Source organism: Chiloscyllium punctatum, chromosome 12, assembly GCF_047496795.1.
Source record: "Chiloscyllium punctatum isolate Juve2018m chromosome 12, sChiPun1.3, whole genome shotgun sequence".
NCBI lineage: Eukaryota > Metazoa > Chordata > Chondrichthyes > Orectolobiformes > Hemiscylliidae > Chiloscyllium > Chiloscyllium punctatum.
In genome coordinates, this window is record NC_092750.1 from 105,716,939 (window position 1) to 105,742,443 (window position 25,505).

A 25,505-nucleotide genomic window follows, 5' to 3' on the forward strand; every position below is an offset into this window, starting at 1 on the left:
CACGGACACAGCGAGGGAGGGACATGCTGAGACACGCAGTGAGGGAACGACACGCACACACACAGCGAGGGAACGACACGCACACACACAGCGAGGGAGGGACACGCACACACACAGCGAGGGAGGGACATGCACACACACCGAAGGAGGGACAAACACACACGCCGTGAGGGGCAGGGCATGTGCACACAAATTGAGAGGGGGCACACACATGCAAAGCGAAGGAGGGACACGCAAACACACACACAGTGAGGGGAATACAGACAGACACACGGTGAGGGAGGGACACACACACACTGCGAGGGACGGGGACACACACACACAGCGAGGGAGGGACGCGCACATACACACAGCGAGGGACGGGGACACGCACATGTAAAGCGAAGGAGGGACACGCACACATACACCCACACACACACACACACAAACACACAGCAAGGGAGAGACGCGCACACACAGCGAGGAAGGGACAAACACACACACACTTATGGTGAGGGGAATACACGCAGACACACAGTGAGGGAGGGACACGCACATACACTGCAAGGGAGGGACACACACACACCACGAAGGAGGGACAAGCACACACATGCCGAGGGGGAGGACATGTGCACAGAAATTGAGAGGGGGCACACACACACAGCGAGAGAGGACACACACAGACAGGGCAAGGGTGGGACACACGCACCCAGCAAGCTGGTCACACACTCAAGGGACGGATACACACACACACATGCAAAGCGAAGGAGGGACACGCACACATACAAACACACACAGAACAAGGGAAGGATATGCACACACGCACACAAGGGACGGACACACACACACACACACACACACGCACAGCGAGGGAGTGATATGCAAACACACACAGAGAGGGGGTTACCCGCAGACACACAGCGAAGGAAGGACACACTAACACACACGCACACTGCGAGGGAGGGACACATACACACACACATAGCGAGGGAGGGACACGCATATGCACAGTGAGGGAGGGATACGCGCACTACACAGAGAGTGGGTTATCCACAGACACATGGCGAGGGAGGGACACGCACACACACAGCAAGGGAGGGACACACTCACACACAGCGAGGGAGGGACATGCTCACACACAGCGAGGGAGGGACACGCACACACATAGCGAGGGAGGGACATGCACACATACAGCGAGGGAGGGACACGCACACACACAGCAAGAAAGGGATACCCACACACGAGGAAGAGACAAGCACACACACAGCGAGGGAGGGACATGCACAGACACGCAGCAAAGGGAGACACACATGGACACAGTGAGGGAAGGACATGCACACACAGCGAGGGAGGGACACACTGAGACACACAGCGAGGGAGCGACACACACACACTCAGCAAGGGAGGGACACGCACACACACAGCGAGGGAGGGACACTCTCACACACAGCAAGAAAGGGATACCCACACACGAGGAAGAGACAAGCACACACACAGCGAGGGAGGGACACGCACAGACACGCAGCAAAGGGAGACACACATGGACACAGTGAGGGAAGGACATGCACACTCAGCAAGGGAGGGACACACTGAGACACGCAGTGAGGGAGCGACACGCACACACACAGCGAGGGAGGGACACGCACACACAGCGAGGGACGGACACGCAGCAAAGGAGGGACAAACACACACACCGCGAGGGGGAGGGCATGTGCACACAAATTGAGAGGGGGCACACACACGCAAACACACACACAGTGAGGGGAATACAGACAGACACACGGCGAGGGAGGGACACACACACAGCGAGGGAGGGATGCGCACATACACACAGTGAGGGACGGGGACACACACACGTAAAGCGAAGGAGGGACACGCACACATACACACACACAAACACAGAGCAAGGGAGAGACGCGCACACGCAGCGAGGAAGGGATAAAAACACACTCTTATGGTGAGGGGAATACACGCAGACACACAGTGAGGGAGGGACACGCAGATACACAGCAAGAGAGAGAGACACAAATACACAACACGATGGAGTGACACACACACAAACAGTGAGTGAGGGACACGCAATGAAGGGGGGGGACACAAACACAGACTGTGAGGATATGACATGTACACACACACAGAGAGGAAGGGACACACACACAGCGAGGGAGGGATACGCGCACACACAGTGAGGGAGTGACACGCACATACACAGGGAAGGAGGGACAAGCAGACACACGGTGAGGGGGAGGACATGTGCACAGAAATTGAGAGGGACACGCACACACAGCGAGAGGGAATACGCACAGGCACAGCGAGGGAGGGACACACGCACACACAGCAAGGGGGGAACATGCACTCACACACGAAGGGAAGATGCGCACACACAATGAGGGGGATATACAAAAAGAGCAATGGAGGGACACACACACACACACAAGGGATGGACAAACACAGACAGCAAGGGAGTGACACGCGCATACACATCCAGGGAGGGACATGCACGCACAGAGCGAGGGGAGGGGGCGCACACACACACACACACACACACACACACACACACACACAGAGCAAGGGAGGGAAGGAAATGCAAAAACAGCGTGAGACGGACACGCACACACAGCGAGGGGGCGCGCACACACACACACACACACACACACCAAGTGAAGGAAACGCACGCACAAGCACACACACACATACGTACACTCACAGCGAGGGATGGACACGCACACACAGAGTGAAGGACACGCACACACACACAGTGAGCGAGGGACACATACACACGGGGAAGGAGGGGCAAGCACACACACGGCGAGGGGGAGGAAATGTGCACAGAAAGTGAGAGGGGGCACGCACACACAGTGAGAGGCGACACGCACTGACATGGCGAGGGACGGACACACGAACACACAGCAAGGGGGGACATGCACTCACACTGCGAGGAGGATATACACAAAGAGCAAGGGAGGGACACACACACACACAGAGCGAGGGAGTGACACGAACACACAGCAAGAGAGACGCACAGCAAGAGGGAGGGAAGGACATACGCACACACACTGGAGGGAGCGAAGGACATGCACACACACAGAGCAAGTGAGGGACACACACACAGCAAGGGAAGGACATGCACACACACAGAGATGGAGGGTCATCCACAAACACACACAGCGAGGGATGGACACGCACACACAGAAAATGAGGGACACGCACACAGAGAGAGAGAGCGAAACACACACAGAGCGAGGGAGACACACACAAACAGACACAGCGAGTGAGGGACACACACACGTACACACACACACACACACACACACACACACAGAGCGAGGGAGGGAAGGACATGCAGACACACACAGAGCGCGGGAGACCGTACACACACACACTTACACACACAGCAAGGGATGGACACGCACACACAGTGAATGAGGAACACGCAAACACAGCGAGTGAGGGACACATAAACAGCAAGTGAGTGAAACGTACACACACACAGTGAGAGTGACACACAGCGAGGGAGGGAAGGACATGCACACACACAGAGCAAGTGAGGGACACACACACACAACAAGGGAAGGACATTCACACACACAGCGATGGAGGGTCATACACAAACACACACCGCGAGGGAGGGACACACACTCACATAGGGAAGGAGGGACAAGCATACACACAGTAAGGGGAAGGAAATGTGCACAGAATGTGAGAGGGGACACGCACTAACACGGCGAGGGAGGGATACATGCACACACAGCAAGGGGGACATGCACTCACACAGCGAGGGGAATATAACAAAGAGCAAGGGAGGGACACACACATGCACGCACAGCGAGGGAGTGACTTGCACATACAGCAAGAGGAACACACACACACACTCACACAGCGTGGGAGGGACACACAGGTACAGTGAGGAATTGACACGCATACATACACACACACACACACACACACACAGCAGGAGAGAGAGACACACACACACATACACAGAGCAAGGGGGGAAACTCACACATACACAGCGAGGGAGGGAAATGCACACATCGCAAGAGGGACACACACACACACACAGCGAGGGAGGGACACCCACATATACTGTAAGAGGGACACACACACTCACAGCAAGAGGGGGACACACACAGCGAGGGAGGGACACGTGCATGCGCAAGCACACAAACACAGGCACACACAGTGAGAGTGGGACACGCACACCCAGCGAGGGAGGGACACACACACACACACACACACACACACACACACACACACACACACACACACGGAGGGAAGGACATGCACACACAGCGGGGGAAGTACATGCACACACAGCGAGGGAGGGATATACATAAACACACAAAGCTAGAGAGGGACACGCACATAAACAGCAAGGGAGGGACACGCACACACACAAGAGACGGACACACACTCAGCGAGGGAGTGACATACGCACACAGCAAGAGGCGCCTACACACACACACAGCGAGGGAAGGACAGTCACATACACTGTAAAAGGGTCACACATACTCACAGCAAGAGGGGACACGTACACACAGCGAGGGATGGACACGCGCATGCTCAAGCACACAAACACAGACACACAGCAAGAGAGGGACACGCACACACAGTGAGGAAGGGCCACACACACACACACACACACACACACACCCCAAGGGGGTAACTCACACATACACAGCGAGGGAGGGACACGCACATACACAGCAAGGAAGGGACACACACAGTGAGGGAGGGACACACACACACACACACACACACACACACACACACACGCACACAGAGGAAGGGAGGTTCACGCACACACACAGTAAGGGGGCATGTACCCATACAGCGAGGGAGAACACACAGACACATGCACAGTGAGGAAGGGACACACACACATCGAGGGAGTGTCACGCAGCGAAGGGACACACACACCCAGACACAGCGAGGGAAGGGCATGCACAAACAGTGAGGGAAGAACATGCACGCGCACATACACAGAGAGCGAGGGACACACACACAGAGCGGAGGAGGGACACGCTGAGACATGCAATGAGGGAGGGAGCATGGACACACAGCGTGGGAGGGACATGCACACACACAGCAAGGGAGTGACATGCACACACATAGCGAGGGAGGGACAAACAGAGAAAGAGGGACAGGCACACACACCGTGAGGGGGAGGGCATGCGCACACAAATTGAGAGGGGCACACACACGCAAAGCGACGGAGGGACACGCACAAACATACACACACACACACACACAGCAATGGAGGGACACGCACATACACTCAGACACGCATTGAGGGAGGGACACACACACTGCGAGGGACGGGGACACACACACGCAAAGCGAAGGAGGGACACACACGCACACACACACACACGCACACACACACACACAAACACAGACAAACAGCGAGAGAGGGGCACGCACACACACAGCCAGTGAGGGACCTGGACACACACAGCAAGGGAGGGACATGTGTGCACACATGAGGAGGAGACACATGCACACACAGCGAGGGAAGGACACACTCACAGACACACACACACATGCGCAGCAAGAGGGACACACACACACACAGGGCAAGGGGGTAACTCACACATACACAGTGAGGGAAGAACACACACACACACGCAGCAAGGGAGGGACACGCACACACAGAGACAGCGAGGGTGAGACCCAACAAACACACACACACACACACACACACACACACACACACACAGAGCGAGGGAGTGTCACACACAGAGCAAGAGAGGGACACACACACAAACAGCGAGGGGGAGACACATGCACACACAGCGAGGGTGGGCCACGTACACACATGCACAGCAAGAGTAACACACATACACACACACACACAGTGCAGGAAACTGACACATAAACAGTGAGGGAGGGACACACACACACAAGACACACCGCGAGGGAAGGACACTCACATATACTGCAAGAGGGACACACATACTCACAGCAAGAGGGGGACACGTACACACAGCGAGGGACACGCACACACAGTGAGGGAGTGACATGCACATGAGGAAGCACACAAACACAGACACACACAGTGAGAGGGACACGCACACACACGCACAGCAAGAGGGACACACACACACAGAGCAAGGGGGGAACTCACACATACACAGTGAGGGAGGGCCACACACACACGCACAGCAAGAGGGGTGCGCACACACACACACGCACAGCAAGAGGGGTGCGCACACACACACACACACAGAGGGAGGGACACACATACACAGAGCAAGGGAGCAACACACATGCACACACATAGCGAGGGAGGGACACACAGCGAAGGAGGGACAAGCACACACACCGCGAGGGGGAGGGCATGTGCACACAAATTGAGAGGGGGCACACACACGCAAAGCATGGGAGGGACACGCACAAACATACACACACACACACACACAGAGCGAGGGAGGGACACGCACATACACACAGTGAGGGGGATACACGTATACACACAGAGAGGGAGGGACACACACACACACTGCGAGGGACGGGGACACCCACACACAAAGCGAAGGAGGGACATGCATACACACACACACAAACACAGAGCAAGTGAGAGATGCGCACACACAGTGAAGGAGGGACAAACACACACACAAGGGACGGACACACACTCAGAGCGAGGGAGTGACATGCGCACACACAGCAAGAGGCGCACACACACACACGCACAAAGCAAGGGAGGGACACGCATACACACACAGACACACAGCAAGGGAGTGACACGCATACACACACACACAGCGAGTGAAGGACAGTCACATACACTGTAAAAGGGTCACACATACTCACAGCAAGAGGGGACACGTACACACAGTGAGGGATGGACACGCTCATGCTCAAGCACACAAACACAGACACACAGCGAGAGAAGGACACGCACACACATAGCCAGGGAGGGACATGGACACACGCAAACACACACACATGTACACACAGAGCAAGAGAGGGACACACACACAAACAGCGAGGGGGAGACACATGCACACACAGCGAGGGTGGGCCACGTACACACATGCACAGCAAGAGTAACACACATACACACACACACACAGTGCAGGAAACTGACACATAAACAGTGAGGGAGGGACACACATACACAGACAGTGAGGGAGCGACACGTGCATGAGGAAGCACACAAACACAGGCACACACAGCGAGAGAGGGACACACACACACATGCACACACAGCGAGGGAGGGACACACACACACACAAACACACAGAGCAAGAGAGGGATACGCACACACACAGTGAGGTGGAGACACATGCACACGCAGCGAGGGAGGGCCACGCACCCACACGCACAGCAAGAGGGACACACACACAGAGAGCAAGGGGGGAACCCACACATACTCAGTGAGGGAGGGACACACATACAGAGAGCAAGGGGGGAACCCACACATACTCAGTGAGGGAGGGACACACACACAGACAGCGAGGGAGGGCCACGCACCCACACGCACAGCAAGAGGGACTCACACACAAAGCAAGTAGGGGAAACTCACACATACACAGTGAGGGAGGGACACACACACAGACAGCGAGGGTAGGACCACGCACAGCACAGTGAGGGAGGGACAGACGTACACACACAGATACAGATACAGTGAGAGGGACACGCACGCACACACACACACACACACACACACACACACACACACACACACACACACACACACACACACACACACAGAGCGATGGAGGGCCACACACACACACACACACACACACACACAGCAAGGGAGGGACGGACCCGCACACTCACAGCGTGGGAGAGAGATACAATTACACACACACACACACGCACGTAAACACACACACAGAGCGAGGGAGGGATACGCACACACACAGCGAGAGAGAGAAACATACACACAATGCGATGGAGTGACACACACTCAAACAGCGAGTGAGGGACACGCATTGAAGGGGGACACACAAGCACATACAGTGAGGATGTGACACGTACACACAAACAGCGAGGGAGGGACACACACACACACACACACACACACACCGAGCGAGGGACTTGCTGAGACACGCAGCGAGGAAGGGATGCGCGCACACACAGCAAAGGAGGGACACTCACACACAGCGAGGGAAGGACAAGCACACAGCAAGGGAGGGACAAGCACACACAGAAAGGGAGGGACATGCACACACTTGGAGACGGGGAGGGCATGTGCACAGAAATTGAGAGGGACACACGCACACAGAGAGAGAGAGGACATGCACAGGCACAGCGAAGGAGGGACACGCTCACACACAGCAAGGGGGGGTCATGCACTCACACAGCGAGGGGAGATGCGCACATACAGTGAGGGACACACACACACACACACACAAGGGAGGGACACACACGCAAAGCAAGGGAGTGACACGTGCACACGCAGTGAGAGAGGGACATGCGCCCACAGCGAGGGAAGGACATGCACATACACAGCGAGGGAGGGACATACACACACACACACACACACACACACACACACACAGCAAGAGGGACACGCACACATACACACAGTTAAGGGGATACACGCAGACACACAGCGAGGGAGAGACACTCAGGGAGGGACACACAGACATACAGTGAGGGAGTGACACTCACATACACATCAAGAGGGACACACACTCACAGCAAAAGGGGGACATGCGCACACACACACAGAGCAAGGGAGAGAAGGACATGCACACACAGAGTGGGAGGTACACGCAAACACAGCAAGGGAGGACATGCACTCACACACATACACACATACGGGGGAACTGACACATCCACAGTGAGGGACATGCACACACACAGAGCGAGGGAGGGACACACACACACACAGCGAGGGAGGGACACGCTCACAAACAGGGAAGGAGGGATTTGCACACACACAGTGAGGGAGGGGGACACACACGCAGAGAGGGGGGGGATACACGCACACACACAGCGAGGGAGGGACACACGCACACAGCAAGGCGGGGTCACACGCACACAGCGAGGGGGGGTAAATGCACACAGTGAGGGGGGATACACGCGCACGCACACAGCGAGGTGGGGGACACGCAAACACACAGCGAGGGAGGGGGACACGCAAACACACAGCGAGGGAGGGGGACACGCACACAGCGAAGGAGGGACACACTCACACACAGCGAGGGAGGGATACGCACACACACAGCGAGGGAGGGACACACGCACACAGTGAGGGGGGATACACGCGCACACACACAGCGAGGGAGGGATACACACACACACAAACACACGCACACAGCGAGGGAGGGACACGCACACACACAGCGAGGGAGGGACACGCTCACACACAGCGAGGGAGGGACACACACACACAGCAAGGGGGGGACACGCACACAGCGAGGGGGGATACACGCACAGTGAGGGGGGATACACGCGCACACGCACAGCGAGGTGGGGGACACGCAAACACACAGCGAGGAAGGGAGACACGCAAAAAGTGAGGGGGGATACATGCGCATACACACAGCGAGGGAGGGATACACACACACAAACACACACACACAGCGAGGGAGGGACACACGCACACAGTGAGGGGGGATACACGCACACAGTGAGGGGGGATACACGCACACAGTGAGGGGGATACACGCGCACACACACAGCGAGGTGGGGGACACGCAAACACACAGCGAGGAAGGGAGACACGCACACAGTGAGGGGGATACATGCGCATACACACAGCGAAGGAGGGACACGCTCACACACAGCGACGGGGGGGTCACACGCACACAGCGAGGGGGGGACACACGCACACAGCGGGGGGGGACACACGCACACAGCGGGGGCGGATACATGCACACAGCGAGGGGGGACACACGCACACAGCGAGTGGGGGACAACGCACACAGCGAGGGGGGGACACGCTCACAGACAGCGAGGGAGGGACACGCACACATACAGCGAGGGAGGGACACGCTCACAGACAGCGAGGGAGGGACACGCACACATACAGCGAGGGAGGGGGACACGCACACAGACAGCGAGGGGGAGGACACGCACTCACACAGCGAAGGAGGGACATACTCACAGACAGCGAGGGAGGGACACACTCACACACAGCGAGGGAGGGACACGCACACACACAGCGAGGGGGGGGACACACGCACACAGCGAGGTGGGGGACACGCACACACACAGCAGGGGGACACACGCACACACACAGCGAGGGAGGGACACACACACACACAGCGAAGGAGGGACACACTCACACACAGCGAGGGAGGGACACGCACACACACAGCGAGGGAGGGACACACACACACACAGCGAGGGGGGGGACACACGCACACAGCGAGGTGGGGGACACGCACACACACAGCGGGGGGGGACACGCACACACACAGCGAGGGAGGGACATGCTCACAGACAGCAAAGGAGGGACACGCTCGCACACAGCGAGGGAGGGACACGCTCACACACAGCGAGGGGGACACACACGCACACAGCGAGGGGGGGACACACGCACACAGCGAGGTGGGGGACACATGCACACAGCGGGGGGGACGCACGCACACAGCGAGGGGGGATACACGCACACAGCGAGGGGGGGACACACGCACACGGCGAGGGGGGGACACACGCACACAGTGAGGGGGGATACACGCACACAGCGAGGTGGGGGACACGCGCACACAGCGGGGGGGACACACACGCACACAGCGAGGGGGGATACACGCACACACAGAGCGAAGGAGGGACACGCTCACAGACAGCGAAGGAGCAACACGCTCACACACAGCGGGGGGGGGACACATGCACACAGCGAGGGGGGGGGACACACTCACACAGCGAGGGGGGACACGCACACACACAGCGAGGGAGGGACACATGCACACAGCGAGGGGGGGACATGCTCACACACAGCAAGGGGGTAACACACGCACACAGCACGGGGGACACACACGCACACAGCGAGGGGGGACACACGCACACAGCACGGGGGGGACACACGCACACAGCACGGGGGGGACACACGCACACAGCGAGGGGGGACACGCACACAGCGAAGGAGGGTCACGCTCACAGGCAGCGAGGGGACACACACACACACACAGCAAGGGGGGATACACACACGCACACAGTGAGGGGGGACATGCACACACACAGCGAGGGAGGGACATGCTCACACACAACGAGGGAGGGACACACTCACACACAGCGAGGGAGGGACACGCTCACACACAGCGAGGGAGGGACACACACACAAACAGCGAGGGGGAGACACATGCACACACAGCGAGGGTGGGCCACGTACACACATGCACAGCAAGAGTAACACACATACACACACACACACAGTGCAAGAAACTGACACATAAACAGTGAGGGAGGGACACACACACACAAGACACACCGCGAGGGAAGGACACTCACATATACTGCAAGAGGGACCCACATACTCACAGCAAGAGGGGGACACGTACACACAGCGAGGGAAGAACACGCACATGCCCAAGCACATAAACACAGACACACAGCGAGAGAGGGACACGCGCACACAGAGACAGCGAGGGTGAGACCACACACTCACACACACAGCGAGGGTGAGACCACACACTCACACACACAGCGAGGGATGGCCACGCACACACACGCACAGCAAGAGGGACACACACAGAGAGCAAGGGGGAACTCACACATACTCAGTGAGGGAGGGACACACACGCACGCACACACACACACATACACAGAGCGAGGGAAGAACACGCACACAGCAAGAGGGACACACACACACAAACACACACACACACACACACACACACACACAGCGCGGAAGTGCCACGCGCACACACACACAGCAAGAGGGACACACACACACACACACACACACACACACACACACAGCACGGAAGTGCCACGCGCACACACACACACACACACACACACACACACACACACACACACGCAGCGAGAGTGCGACACATGCACAGACAGCGAGGAAGGGCCACGCACACACACAGCGAGAGAGGGACACGCACACACGCATAGCGAGGGGGACACACACACACAGTGAAGGGAGGGACACGCACATACACAGCGAGGGAGGGACACGCACACACACAGCGAGGGAGGGGGACACGCTCACACACAGCGAGAGAGGGACACGCTGACACACAGCGGGGGGGACACACGCACACAGCGAAGGGAGGGTCACACGCACACAGCGAGGGGGGGACACGCACACAACGAAGGAGGGACACGCTCACAGGCAGCGAGGGGACACACACGCACACAGCAAATGGGGGATACACACATGCACACAGCGAGGGGGGGACACGAACACAGCGAGGGAGGGATAAACACACACGCAGTGAGGGAGGGACACGCTCACACACAGTGAGGGAGGGACACACGCACACAGTGAGGGAGGGACACGCTCACACACAGCGAGGGGGGACACGCTCACACACAGTGAGGGAGGGACACACACACACACACAGCGAGGGAAGGACACACTCACACACAGCGAGGGAGGGACACGCTCACACACAGCGAGGGAGGGACACGCTCACACACAACGAGGGAGGGACACGCTCACACACAGCGAGGGAGGGACACGTTCACACACAGCGAGGGAGGGACACGCTCACACACAGCGAGGGGGGGACACACTCACACAGCGAGGGGGAAAACGCACACAGCAAGGGGGGGCACACGCACACAGCGAGGGGAGGGACACACGCACACAGCGAGGGGGAAAACGCACACAGCAAGGGGGGTCACGCTCACACACAGCGAGGGAGGGACACGCTCACACACAGCGAGGGAAGGACACGCTCACACAGCGAGGGGGGACACACGCACACAGCGAGGTGGGGACACACGCACACAGCGAGGGGGGGACACACGCACAGAGCGAGGGGGGTCACACACACACGGCGAGGGGGGGACACAAGCACACCGCGAGGTGGAGGACACATTCACAGACAGCGAAGGAGGGACACACTCACAGACAGCGAAGGAGGGACACGCTCACAGAGAGCGAAGGAGGGACACGCTCACACACTGAGGGAGGGACACACTCACACACAACGAGGGAGGGACACACGCACACACAGCGAGGGAGGGACACGCTCACACAGCGAGGGGGGACACACGCATACAGCAAGGGGGGATAAACGCACACACAGCGAGGTAGGGACATGCTCACACACAGCGAGGGGGACACACACACACACAGCGAGGGGGGGACACACTCACACAGCGAGGGGGAAAACGCACACAGCAAGGGGGGGCAGACGCACACAGCGAGGGGGACACACACACACAGCGAAGGAGGGACACACGCACACAGCGAGGGCGGGGGACACACGCACACACAGCGAGGGAGGGACACGCTCACACAGCGAGGGGGGACACACGCACACAGCGAGGGAGGCACACGCTCACACAGCGAGGTGGGGACACACGCACACAGCGAGGGGGGCACACTCGCACACAGCGAGGGGGGACACACTCACACACAGCGAGGGAGGGACACGCACACACACAGCGAGGGAGGGACACGCACACACACAGCGAGGGAGGGACACGCACACACACAGCAAGGGGGGGACACGCTCACACACAGCGAGGGGGGGAACACACTCACACAGAGCGAAGGAGGGACACACGCACACAGCGAGGGGGGGGACACGCACACAGCGAGTTGGGGGACGCACGCACACAGCGAGGGGGGGCACACACACACAGCGAGGTGGAGGACACGCACACACACAGCGAGGGGGGGGCACACGCACACAGCGAGGTGGAGGACACGCACACACACCGCGAGGTGGAGGACACACTCACAGACAGCGAAGGAGGGACACACTCACAGACAGCGAAGGAGGGTCATGCTCACACACAGCGAGGGAGGGACACACACACACAGCGGTGGGGGACACGCTCACACACGGCGAGGGAGGGACACGCTCACACACAGCGAGGGAGGGACACGCTCACACACAGCGAGGGAGGGACACACGCACACACTGCGAGGGAGGGACACGCTCACACAGCGAGGGGGGACACACGCATACAGCGAGGGGGCACAACGCACAGAGCAAGGGGGGATAAACGCACACACAGCGAGGGAGGGACACGCTCACACACAGCGAGGGGGGACACACGCATACAGCGAGGGGGCACAACGCACAGAGCAAGGGGGGATAAACGCTCACACAGCGAGGGGGGACACACGCACACAGCGAGGTGGGGACACACGCACACAGTGAGGGGGGGACATACGCAGACAGCGAGGGGGGCACACTCGCACACAGCGAGGGGGGGACACAGGCACACAGAGAGGTGGGGACACACGCACACAGCGAGGGGGAACACACACACACACAGCGAGGTGGGGGATACACGCACACCGCGGGGGGGGACACGCACACAGAGAGGGCGGGGACACACGCACACAGCAGGGGGGGACACACACACACAGCGAGGGAGGGACACGCTCACACACAGCGAGGGAGGGACACACACACAGCGAGGGGGGACGCACACAGCGAGGGGGGGACACTGGCACACAGCGAGGTGGGGGACACGCACACTGCAGGGGGGACACACGCACACAGCGAGGGGGTTGACACACGCACACAGCGAGGTGGGGGACACGCACACAGCGAAGTGGGGGACACACTCACAGACAGCGAAGGAGGAACACACTCACAGACAGCGAAGGAGGGACACACTCACAGACAGCGAGGGGGGACAACGCACACAGCGAGTGAGGGATAAACGCACACGCAGTGAGGGAGGGACACGCTCACACACAGTGAGGGAGGGACACACACACACACACAGCGAGGGAGGGACACGCTCACACACAACGAGGGAGGGACACGCTCACACACAGCGAGGGAGGGACACGCTCACACACAGCGAGGGAGGGACACGCTCACACACAGCGAGGGAGGGACATGCTCACACACAGCGAGGGAGGGACACGCTCACACACAGCGAAGGAGGGACACACGCACACAGCGAGTTGGGGGGACGCACACACACAGCGAGGGGGGACACACGCACACAACGTGGTGGGGGACACGCACACATCGAGGGGGGGACACACGCACACAGCGAGGGGGGACACACTCACAGACAGCGAAGGAGGAACACACTCACAGACAGCGAAGGAGGGACACGCTCACAGAGAGCGAAGGAGGGACACGCTCACACACAGGGAGGGGGGACACACGCACACATCGAGAAGGGGACACACGCACACAGCGAGGAGGGACACAGGCACGCAGCGAGGGGGGGCAAGCTCACAGACAGCGAAGGAGGGACATGCTCACACACAGGGAGGGGGAACACACGCACACAGCGAGGGGGGACACACGCACACAGCGAGGGGAGACACACACACACAGCGAGGGGGGACACACGCACACAGCGAGGGGGAACACGCACACAGCGAAGGAGGGACAAGCTCACACACAGCGAGGGAGGGACATGCTCACACTCAGCAAGGGAGGGACACACGCACACAGCGAGGGGGGACACTGGCACACAGCGAGGGGAGGACACACGCACACAGCGAGGGGGGGACACACTCACACCGCGAGGGGAGGACACACGCACACAGTGAGGGCGGGGGACACGCTCACACAGAGCGAGGGGGGATCACACGCACACAGCGAAGGGGGGGACACACGCACACAGCGAGGGGACACACATGCACACAGCGAGGGAGGGATAAACTCACACACAGCGAGGGAGGGACACGCTCACACACAACGAGGGAGGGACACGCTCACACACAGCGAGAGAGGGACACGCTCACACACAGCGAGGGACGGACACACACACACACACACAGCGAGGGAGGGACACACTCACAGACAGCGAGGTGGGGGACACGCACACAGCGGGGGGACACAATCACACACAGTGAGGGAGGGACATGCTCACACACAGCGAGGGAGGGACACGCTCACACACATCGAGGGAGGGTCACACACACACACAGCGAGGGAGGGACACGCTCACACACTGCGAGGGAGGGACACGCTCACACACAGCGAGGGGGGGACACGCTCACACAGCGAGGGGGGGACACGCTCACACACAGCGAGGGAGGGACACACACGCACACAGCGAAGGGAGGGACACGCTCACACACAGCGAGGGAGGGACACGCTCACACACAGCGAGGGATGTACACACACGCACACAGCGAGGGAGGGACACACTCACAGACAGCGAGGGGGGGACACGCTCACAGACAGCGAAGTAAGGACACGCTCACACACAGCAAGGGGGGGACACACGCACACAGCACGGGGGGGACGCACGCACACAGCGAGGGGGGGGACACGCTCACACACAGCGAGGGGGAACACGCTCACAGACAGCGAAGTAAGGACACGCTCACACAGCGAGGGGGGGACACGCTCACACACAGCGAGGGAGGGACACACACGCACACAGCGAAGGGAGGGACACGCTCACACACAGCGAGGGAGGGACACGCTCACACACAGCGAGGGGGGGACACGCTCACACACAGCGAGGGGGGGACACGCTCACACACAGCGAGGGAGGGACACGCTCACACACAGCGAAGGAGGGACACGCTCACACACAGCGAGGGAGGGACACACACGCACACAGCGAAGGGAGGGACACGCTCACACACAGCGAGGGAGGGACACGCTCACACACAGCGAGGTATGGACACACACACACACACACACACAGCGAGGGAGGGACACAGTCACAGACAGCGAGGGGTGACACACGCACACAGCGAGTTGGGGGGACGCACGCACACAGCGAGGGGGTGACACGCTCACACACAGCGAGGGGGTGACACGCTCACAGACAGCGAAGTAAGGACACGCTCACACACAGTGACGGAGGGACACGCTCACACCCAACGAGGGAGGGACACACGCACACAGCGATGGGGGGACACACGCACACAGCAAGGGGGGGGACACGCACACAGCGAGGAGGGGGACACACGCACACAGCGAGGGAGGGACACACACACACACAGTGAGGGGGGACACGCTCACACACAGCGAGGGATGTACACACACACACACAGCGAGGGAGGGACACACTCACAGACAGCGAGGGGGGGACACGCTCACAGACAGCGAAGTAAGGACACGCTCACACACAGCAAGGGGGGGACACACGCACACAGCACGGGGGGGCGCACGCACACAGCGAGGGGGGGGACACGCTCACACACAGCGAGGGGGGACACGCTCACAGACAGCGAAGTAAGGACACGCTCACACACAGCAAGGGGGGGACACACGCACACAGCACGGGGGGGACACACGCACACAGCGAGGGGGGACACGCACACAGCAAAGGAGGGCCACGATCACACACAGCGAGGGAGGGACACGCTCACACACAGCGAGGGAGGGACACGCTCACACACAGCGAAGGGGGGACACACGCACACAGCGAGGGGGGGACACTGGCACGCAGCGAGGGGAGGACACACGCACACAGCGAGGGGGGGGACACACACACAGCGAGGTGGAGGACATGCACACACACAGCGAGCGGGGGACACACGCACAGACAGCGAAGGAATGACATGCTCACAGAGCGCGAAGGAGGGACACGATCACACACAGCGAGGGAGGGACACGCTCACAGACAGTGAAGGAGGGACACGCTCACACACAGCGAGGGAGGGACACACTCACACACACAGCGAGGGGGGGACACGCTCACACACGGCGAGGGAGGGACACGCTCACACACAGCGAGGGGGGGACACGCTCACACACGGCGAGGGAGTGACACGCTCACACACAGCGAGGGAGGGACATGCTCACACACAGCGAGGGGGGACACACTCACACACAGTGAGGGAGGGACACGCACACACACAGCGAGGGAGGGACAGGCACACACACAGCGAGGGGGACACACACTCACACACAGCGAAGGAGGGACACACGCACACAGCGAGGGCGGGGGACACACGCACACAGCGAGGGGGGGACACGCACACAGCGAGGGGGGGACACGCACACAGCGAGGAGGGGGACACACGCACACAGCGAGGGAGGGACACACACACACACAGTGAGGGGGGACACGCTCACACACAGCGAGGGATGTACACACACACACACAGCGAGGGAGGGACACGCTCACAGACAGCGAAGTAAGGACACGCTCACACACAGTGACGGAGGGACACGCTCACACGCAGCGAGGGAGGGACACACGCACACAGCGAGGGGGGGACACACGCACACAGCGAGGGGGGGGACACGCACACAGCGAGGAGGGGGACACACGCACACAGCGAGGGAGGGACACACACACACACAGTGAGGGGGGACACGCTCACACACAGCGAGGGATGTACACACACACACACAGCGAGGGAGGGACACACTCACAGACAGCGAGGGGGGGACACGCTCACAGACAGCGAAGTAAGGACACGCTCACACACAGCAAGGGGGGGACACACGCACACAGCACGGGGGGGACGCACGCACACAGCGAGGGGGGGGACACGCTCACACACAGCGAGGGGGGACACGCTCACAGACAGCGAAGTAAGGACACGCTCACACAGCGTGGGGGGGACACGCTCACACACAGCGAGGGAGGGACACACACGCACACAGCGAAGGGAGGAACACGCTCACACACAGCGAGGGAGGGACACGCTCACACACAGCGAGGGGGGGACACGCTCACACACAGCGAGGGGGGGACACGCTCACACACAGCGAGGGAGGGACACGCTCACACACAGCGAAGGAGGGACACGCTCACACACAGCGAGGGGGGGACACACGTACACAGAGAGTTGGGGGGACGCACGCACACAGCGAGCGGGGGCACACGCACACAACGAGGTGGGGGACACGCACACATCGAGGCGGGACACACGCACGCAGCGAGGGGGGGCACACGCACGCAGCGACGGGGGCCACACGCACACAGCAAGGGGGGGACACACGCACGCAGCGAGGGGGGGACACACGCACACAGCAAGGGGTGACAGACGCACACAGCGAGGGAGGGACACACGCACACAGCGAGGGGCGGACACGCTCACACACAGCGAGGGATGGACACACACACACACACACACAGCGAGGGAGGGACACAGTCACAGACAGCGAGGGGGGACACACGCACACAGCGAGTTGGGGGGACGCACGCACACAGCGAGGGGGGACACACGCTCACACACAGCGAGGGGGGGACACGCTCACAGACAGGGAAGTAAGGACACGCTCACACACAGTGACGGAGGGACACGCTCACACGCAGCGAGGGAGGGACACACGCACACAGCGAGGAGGGGGACACACGCACACAGCGAGGGAGGGACACACACACACACAGTGAGGGGGGACACGCTCACACACAGCGAGGGATGTACACACACACACACAGCGAGGGAGGGACACACTCACAGACAGCGAGGGGGGGACACGCTCACAGACAGCGAAGTAAGGACACGCTCACACACAGCAAGGGGGGGACACACGCACACAGCACGGGGGGGACGCACGCACACAGCGAGGGGGGGGACACGCTCACAGACAGCGAGGGGGGACACGCTCACAGACAGCGAAGTAAGGACACGTTCACACACAGCAAGGGGGGGACACACGCACACAGCACGGGGGGGACACACGCAAACAGCGAGGGGGGACAAGCACACAGCGAAGGAGGGCCACGATCACACACAGCGAGGGAAGGACACTCCCACACACAGCGAGGGAGGGACACGCTCACACACAGCGAGGGGGGGACACACGCACACAGCGAGGGGGGGACACTGGCACGCAGCGAGGGGGGGGCACACGCACACAGCGAGGTGGAGGACACGCACACACACAGCGAGGGGGGGACACACGCACAGACAGCGAAGGAGGGACACGCTCACAGAGCGCGAAGGAGGGACACGCTCACACACAGCGAGGGAGGGACACGCTCACAGACAGCGAAGGAGGGACACGCTCACACACAGCGAGGGAGGGACACACTCACACATACAGCGAGGGGGGGACACGCTCACACATGGCGAGGGAGGGACACGCTCACACACAGCGAGGGGGGGACACGCTCACACACGGCGAGGGAGGGACACGCTCACACACAGCGAGGGGGGACACACTCACACACAGTGAGGGAGGGACACGCACACACACAGCGAGGGAGGGACAGGCACACACACAGCGAGGGGGACACACACTCACACACAGCGAAGGAGGGACACACGCACACAGCGAGGGCGGGGGACACACGCACACAGCGAGGGGGGGACACGCACACAGCGAGGAGGGGGACTCACGCACACAGTGAGGGGGGACACACGCACACAGCGAGTTGGGGGACGCACGCACACAGCGAGCGGGGGACACACGCACACAACAAGGTGGGGGACACGCACCCATCGAGGGGGGGATGCACTCACACACAGCGAGGGGGGACACACGCACACAGCAAGGGGGGGACACACGCACGCAGCGAGGGTGGGCATGCTCACAGACAGTGAAGGAGGGGCATGCTCACACACAGCGAGGGGGAACACATGCACACAGCGAGGGGGGACACACTCACATAGCGAGGGGGGACACACACAGACAGTGAGGGGGACACACGTACACAGCGAGGGGGGACACACGCACGCAGCGAGGGGGGACACACACACAGCGAGGGAGGGACACGCACACACACAGCGAAGGAGGGACACACACACACATCATGAGGGGGACACACGTACACAGCGAGGGGGGGACACACGCACACAGCGAGGGGGGGACACACGCACACAGCGATGGGGAGACACATGCACACAGCGAGGGGGGGGCACACGCACACAGCGTGGGGAGACTCACGCACACACACAACGAGGGGGGCACACGCACACAGTGAAGGGGAGACACACGTACACAGCAAGGGGGGGACACGCACACAGCGAGGGGAGGACACACGCACACAGCGAGGGGGGACACACGCACACACAGTGACGGAGGGACACGCTCACACGCAGCGAGGGAGGGACACACGCACACAGCGAGGGGGGACACACGCACACAGCGAGGGGGGGACACGCACACAGCGAGGAGGGGGACACACGCACACAGCGAGGGAGGGACACACACACACACAGTGAGGGGGGACACGCTCACACACAGCGAGGGATGTACACACACACACACAGCGAGGGAGGGACACACTCACAGACAGCGAGGGGGGGACACGCACACAGCGAGGGGGGACACACGCACACAGCGAGGGGGGGACACGCTCACACAGCGAGGGGGGATAAACGCACACACAACGAGGGAGGGACACGCTCACACACAGCGAGGGGGGACACACACACACACAGCGAGGGAGGGACACGTTCACACGCAGCGAGGGAGGGACACGCTCACACACAGCGAGGGGGGACACACTCACACACAGTGACGGAGGGACACGTTCACACGCAGCGAGGGAGGGACACACGCACACAGCGAGGGAGGGACACGCTCACACACAGCGAGGGGGGGACACGCACACAGCGAGGAGGGGGACACACGCACACAGCGAGGGAGGGACACGCTCACACACAGCGAGGGTGGGACACGCTCACAGACATCGAGGGAGGGACACACACACACAGCGAGGGGGGGCACGCTCACACACAGCGAGGGAGGGAGACGCTCACACACAGCGAGGGAGGGACACACTCAAACACAGCGAGGGAGGGACACGCTCACACACAGCGAGGGGGGACACGCTCACACACAGCGAGGGGGGGACACGCTCACACACAGCGAGGGAGGGACACGCTCACACACGGCGAGGGGGGACACACGCACACAGCAAGTTGGGGGGACGCACGCACACAGCGAGCGGGGGACACACGCACACAACGAGGTGGGGGACACGCACACATCGAGGGGGGACACACGCACGCAGCGAGGGGGGACACACGCACGCAGCGAATGGGGGACACACGCACACAGCAAGGGGGGGACACACGCACAGAGCAAGGGGGTGCACTCACGCACAAAGTGAGGGGGGGTACACGCACACAGCGAGGAGGGGGACACACGCACACAGCGAGGGAGGGACACGCACACACACAGCGAGGGGGGGACATGCTCACACACAGCGAGGGATGGACACACTCACAGACATCGAGGGGGGACACGCATATAGCGTGGGGGGGACACACTCACACACAGCGAGGGAGGGACACGATCACACACAGCGAGGGTGGGACACGCTCACACACATCGAGGGAGGGACACACACAAACAGCGAGGGGACACACACGCACGCAGCGAGGGGGACACAAACGCACACAGCCAGGGGGGGACACACGCACACAGCAAGTGGGGGACACATGCACGCAGCGAGGGGGTCATGCTCACAGACAGCGAAGGAGGGAAATGCTCACACACAGCAAGGGGGGGGACACACGCACACAGCAAGGGGGGGACACACGCACGCAGCGAGGGGGTTCATGCTCACGGACAGCGAAGGAGGGACATGCTCACACACAGCGAGGGGGAACACACGCACACAGCGAGAGGGGGGACACACGCACACAGCGAGGGGGGACACACACAGACAGTGAGGGGGACACACGCACACAGCAAGGGGGGACACATGCACACAGCGAGGGGGGACACACACACAGTGAGGGAGGGACACGCTCACACACAGCGAAGGAGGGACACACACACACATCGTGAGGGGGACACACGTACACAGCGAGGGGGGACACACGGACACAGCGAGGGGGCGACAAACGCACACAGCGAGGGGGGGACACATGCACACAGCGAGGGGGGGCACACGCACACAGTGTGGGGGGGACTCACGCACACAGCAAGGGGGTGCACTCACGCACACAGCGAGGGGGGTACACGCACACAGCGAGGAGGGGGACACACGCACACAGCGAGGAGGGGGACACACGCACACAGCGAGGGAGGGACACACACACACAGAGCGAGGGGAGGACACGCTCACACACAGCGAGGGATGGACACACTCACAGACAGCGAGGGGGGACCCGCATACAGCGAGGGGGGGACACACTCACACACAGCGAGGGTGGGACACGCTCACACACATCGAGGGAGGGACACACACACAAACAGCGAGGGGGGACACACGCACGCAGCGAGGGGGGACACACACGCACACAGCAAGGGGGGGACACACGCACGCAGCGAGGGGGGGCATGCTCACGGACAGCGAAGCAGGGACATGCTCACACACAGCGAGGGGAACACACGCACACAGCGAGGGGGGGACAAACGCACACAGCGAGGGGGGACACACTCACACAGCGAGGGGGGACACACACAGACAGTGAGGGGGACACACGCACACAGCGAGGGGGGACACATGCACACAGTGAGGGGGGGACACACACACAGTGAGGGAGGGACACACACACACAGCGAAGGAGGGACACACACACACATCGTGAGGGGGACACACGTACACAGCGAGGGGGGACACACGGACACAGCGAGGGGGGGACACACGCACACAGCGAGGGGGGGACACATGCACACAGCGAGGGGGGGCACACGCACACAGTGTGGGGGGGACTCATGCACACACACAGCGAGGGGACACACACACAGACAGTGGGGGAACACACGCACACATCGAGGGGGGGACACACGCTCACAGCGAGGGGGGACACACGCACACATCGAGGGGGGGACACACGCACACAGCAAGGGGGGACACACGCACACAGCGAGGGGGGGACACATGCACACAGCAATTGGGGGGACACGCACACAGGGGGGGGGGTCACACGCACACAGCAAGTGGGGGGACATGCACACAGCGAGGGGGGACACACGCACACAGCAAGGGGGGACACGCACACAGCGGGGGGGACACACACGCACATAGCGAGGGAGGGACACACGCACACAGCGAGGGGGACACACACGCACACAGCGAGGGGAGGACACAAGCACACAGCGAGGGGGAGGGACACACACACAGCGAGTGGGGGACACACTGACATTGCGAGGGGGACACACACACACACAGCGATGGGGGGACACACGCACACAGCGAGGGGGAGGGACACGCACACAGCGAGCGGGACACACACGCACACAGCGAGGGGGGGACACATGCACACAGCGGGGGGAAAAACACTGACATAGCGAGGGGGGAACACACGCACACAGCGAGGGGGGGACACACTGACATAGCGGGGGGGGACACACGCACACAGCGAGGGGCGGACAACTGCACACAGCGAAGGGGACACACACGCACATAGCGAGGGGAGGGACACGCACACAGCGAGGGGGGACACACGCACACACATAGCGAGGGGGACACACGCACACAGCGAGGGGGGGTCACACTGACATAGTGAGGGGGGACACGCACACAGCGAGGGGGGGGCACACGCACACAGTGAGGGGGGGACACGCACACACACAGCGAGGGAGGGGGACACGCTCACAGACAGAGAGGGGGAGGACACGCACACACACAGCAAGGGTGGGTGACACGCTCACTGACAGCGAGGGGGAGGACACGCACTCACACAGCGAAGGAGGGACACACTCACACACAGCGAGGGAGGGACACACTCACTCACAGCGAGGGCGGGACACACTCACACACAGCGAGGGAGGGACACACTCACACACAGCGAAGGAGGGACACGCTCACACACAGCGACGGGGACACACACGCACACAGCGAGGGGGGGGACATACGCACACAGCGAGGGGGGATAAAACGCACACAGCGAGGGGGGGACACACGCTCACAGCGAGGGGGGGGTCACACGCACACAGCGACGGGGGGACACACGCACACAGCGAGGGGGGGACACACGCACACAGCAAGGGGGGGACACGCACACAGCGAGAGGGGGATACATGCACACAGCGATGGGGGACATGCACACACAGCGAGGGGGGACACGCACACAGCGAGGGGGGGACACACGCACACAGCGAGGGGGGGACACACGCACACAGCAAGGGGGGGACGCGCACACAGCAAGGGGGGGACACGCACACAGCGAGGGGGGGGGCACACACACAGCAAGGGGGTGTTCACACGCACACAGCAGGGGGGGAAACGCACACAGCGAGGGGGGTACACGCACACAGCGGGGGGGACACACACGCACATAGCGAGGGAGGGACACACGCACACAGCGAGGCGGGGACACACGCACACAGCGAGGGGGGGACACAAGCACACAGCGAGAGGGGGAGACACACGCACACAGCCGGGGGGGACATGCACACACACAGGGAGGGGGGGACATGCACATAGCGAGGGGGAGACACACTGACATAGCGAGGGGGGGATACACGCACACAGCGATGGGGGGACACACGCACACAGCGAGGGGGAGGGACACACACACAGCGAGTGGGGGACACACTGACATTGCGAGGGGGACACACACGCACACAGCGATGGGGGGACACATGCACACAGCGAGGGGGAGTGACACGCACACAGCGAGGGGGGGA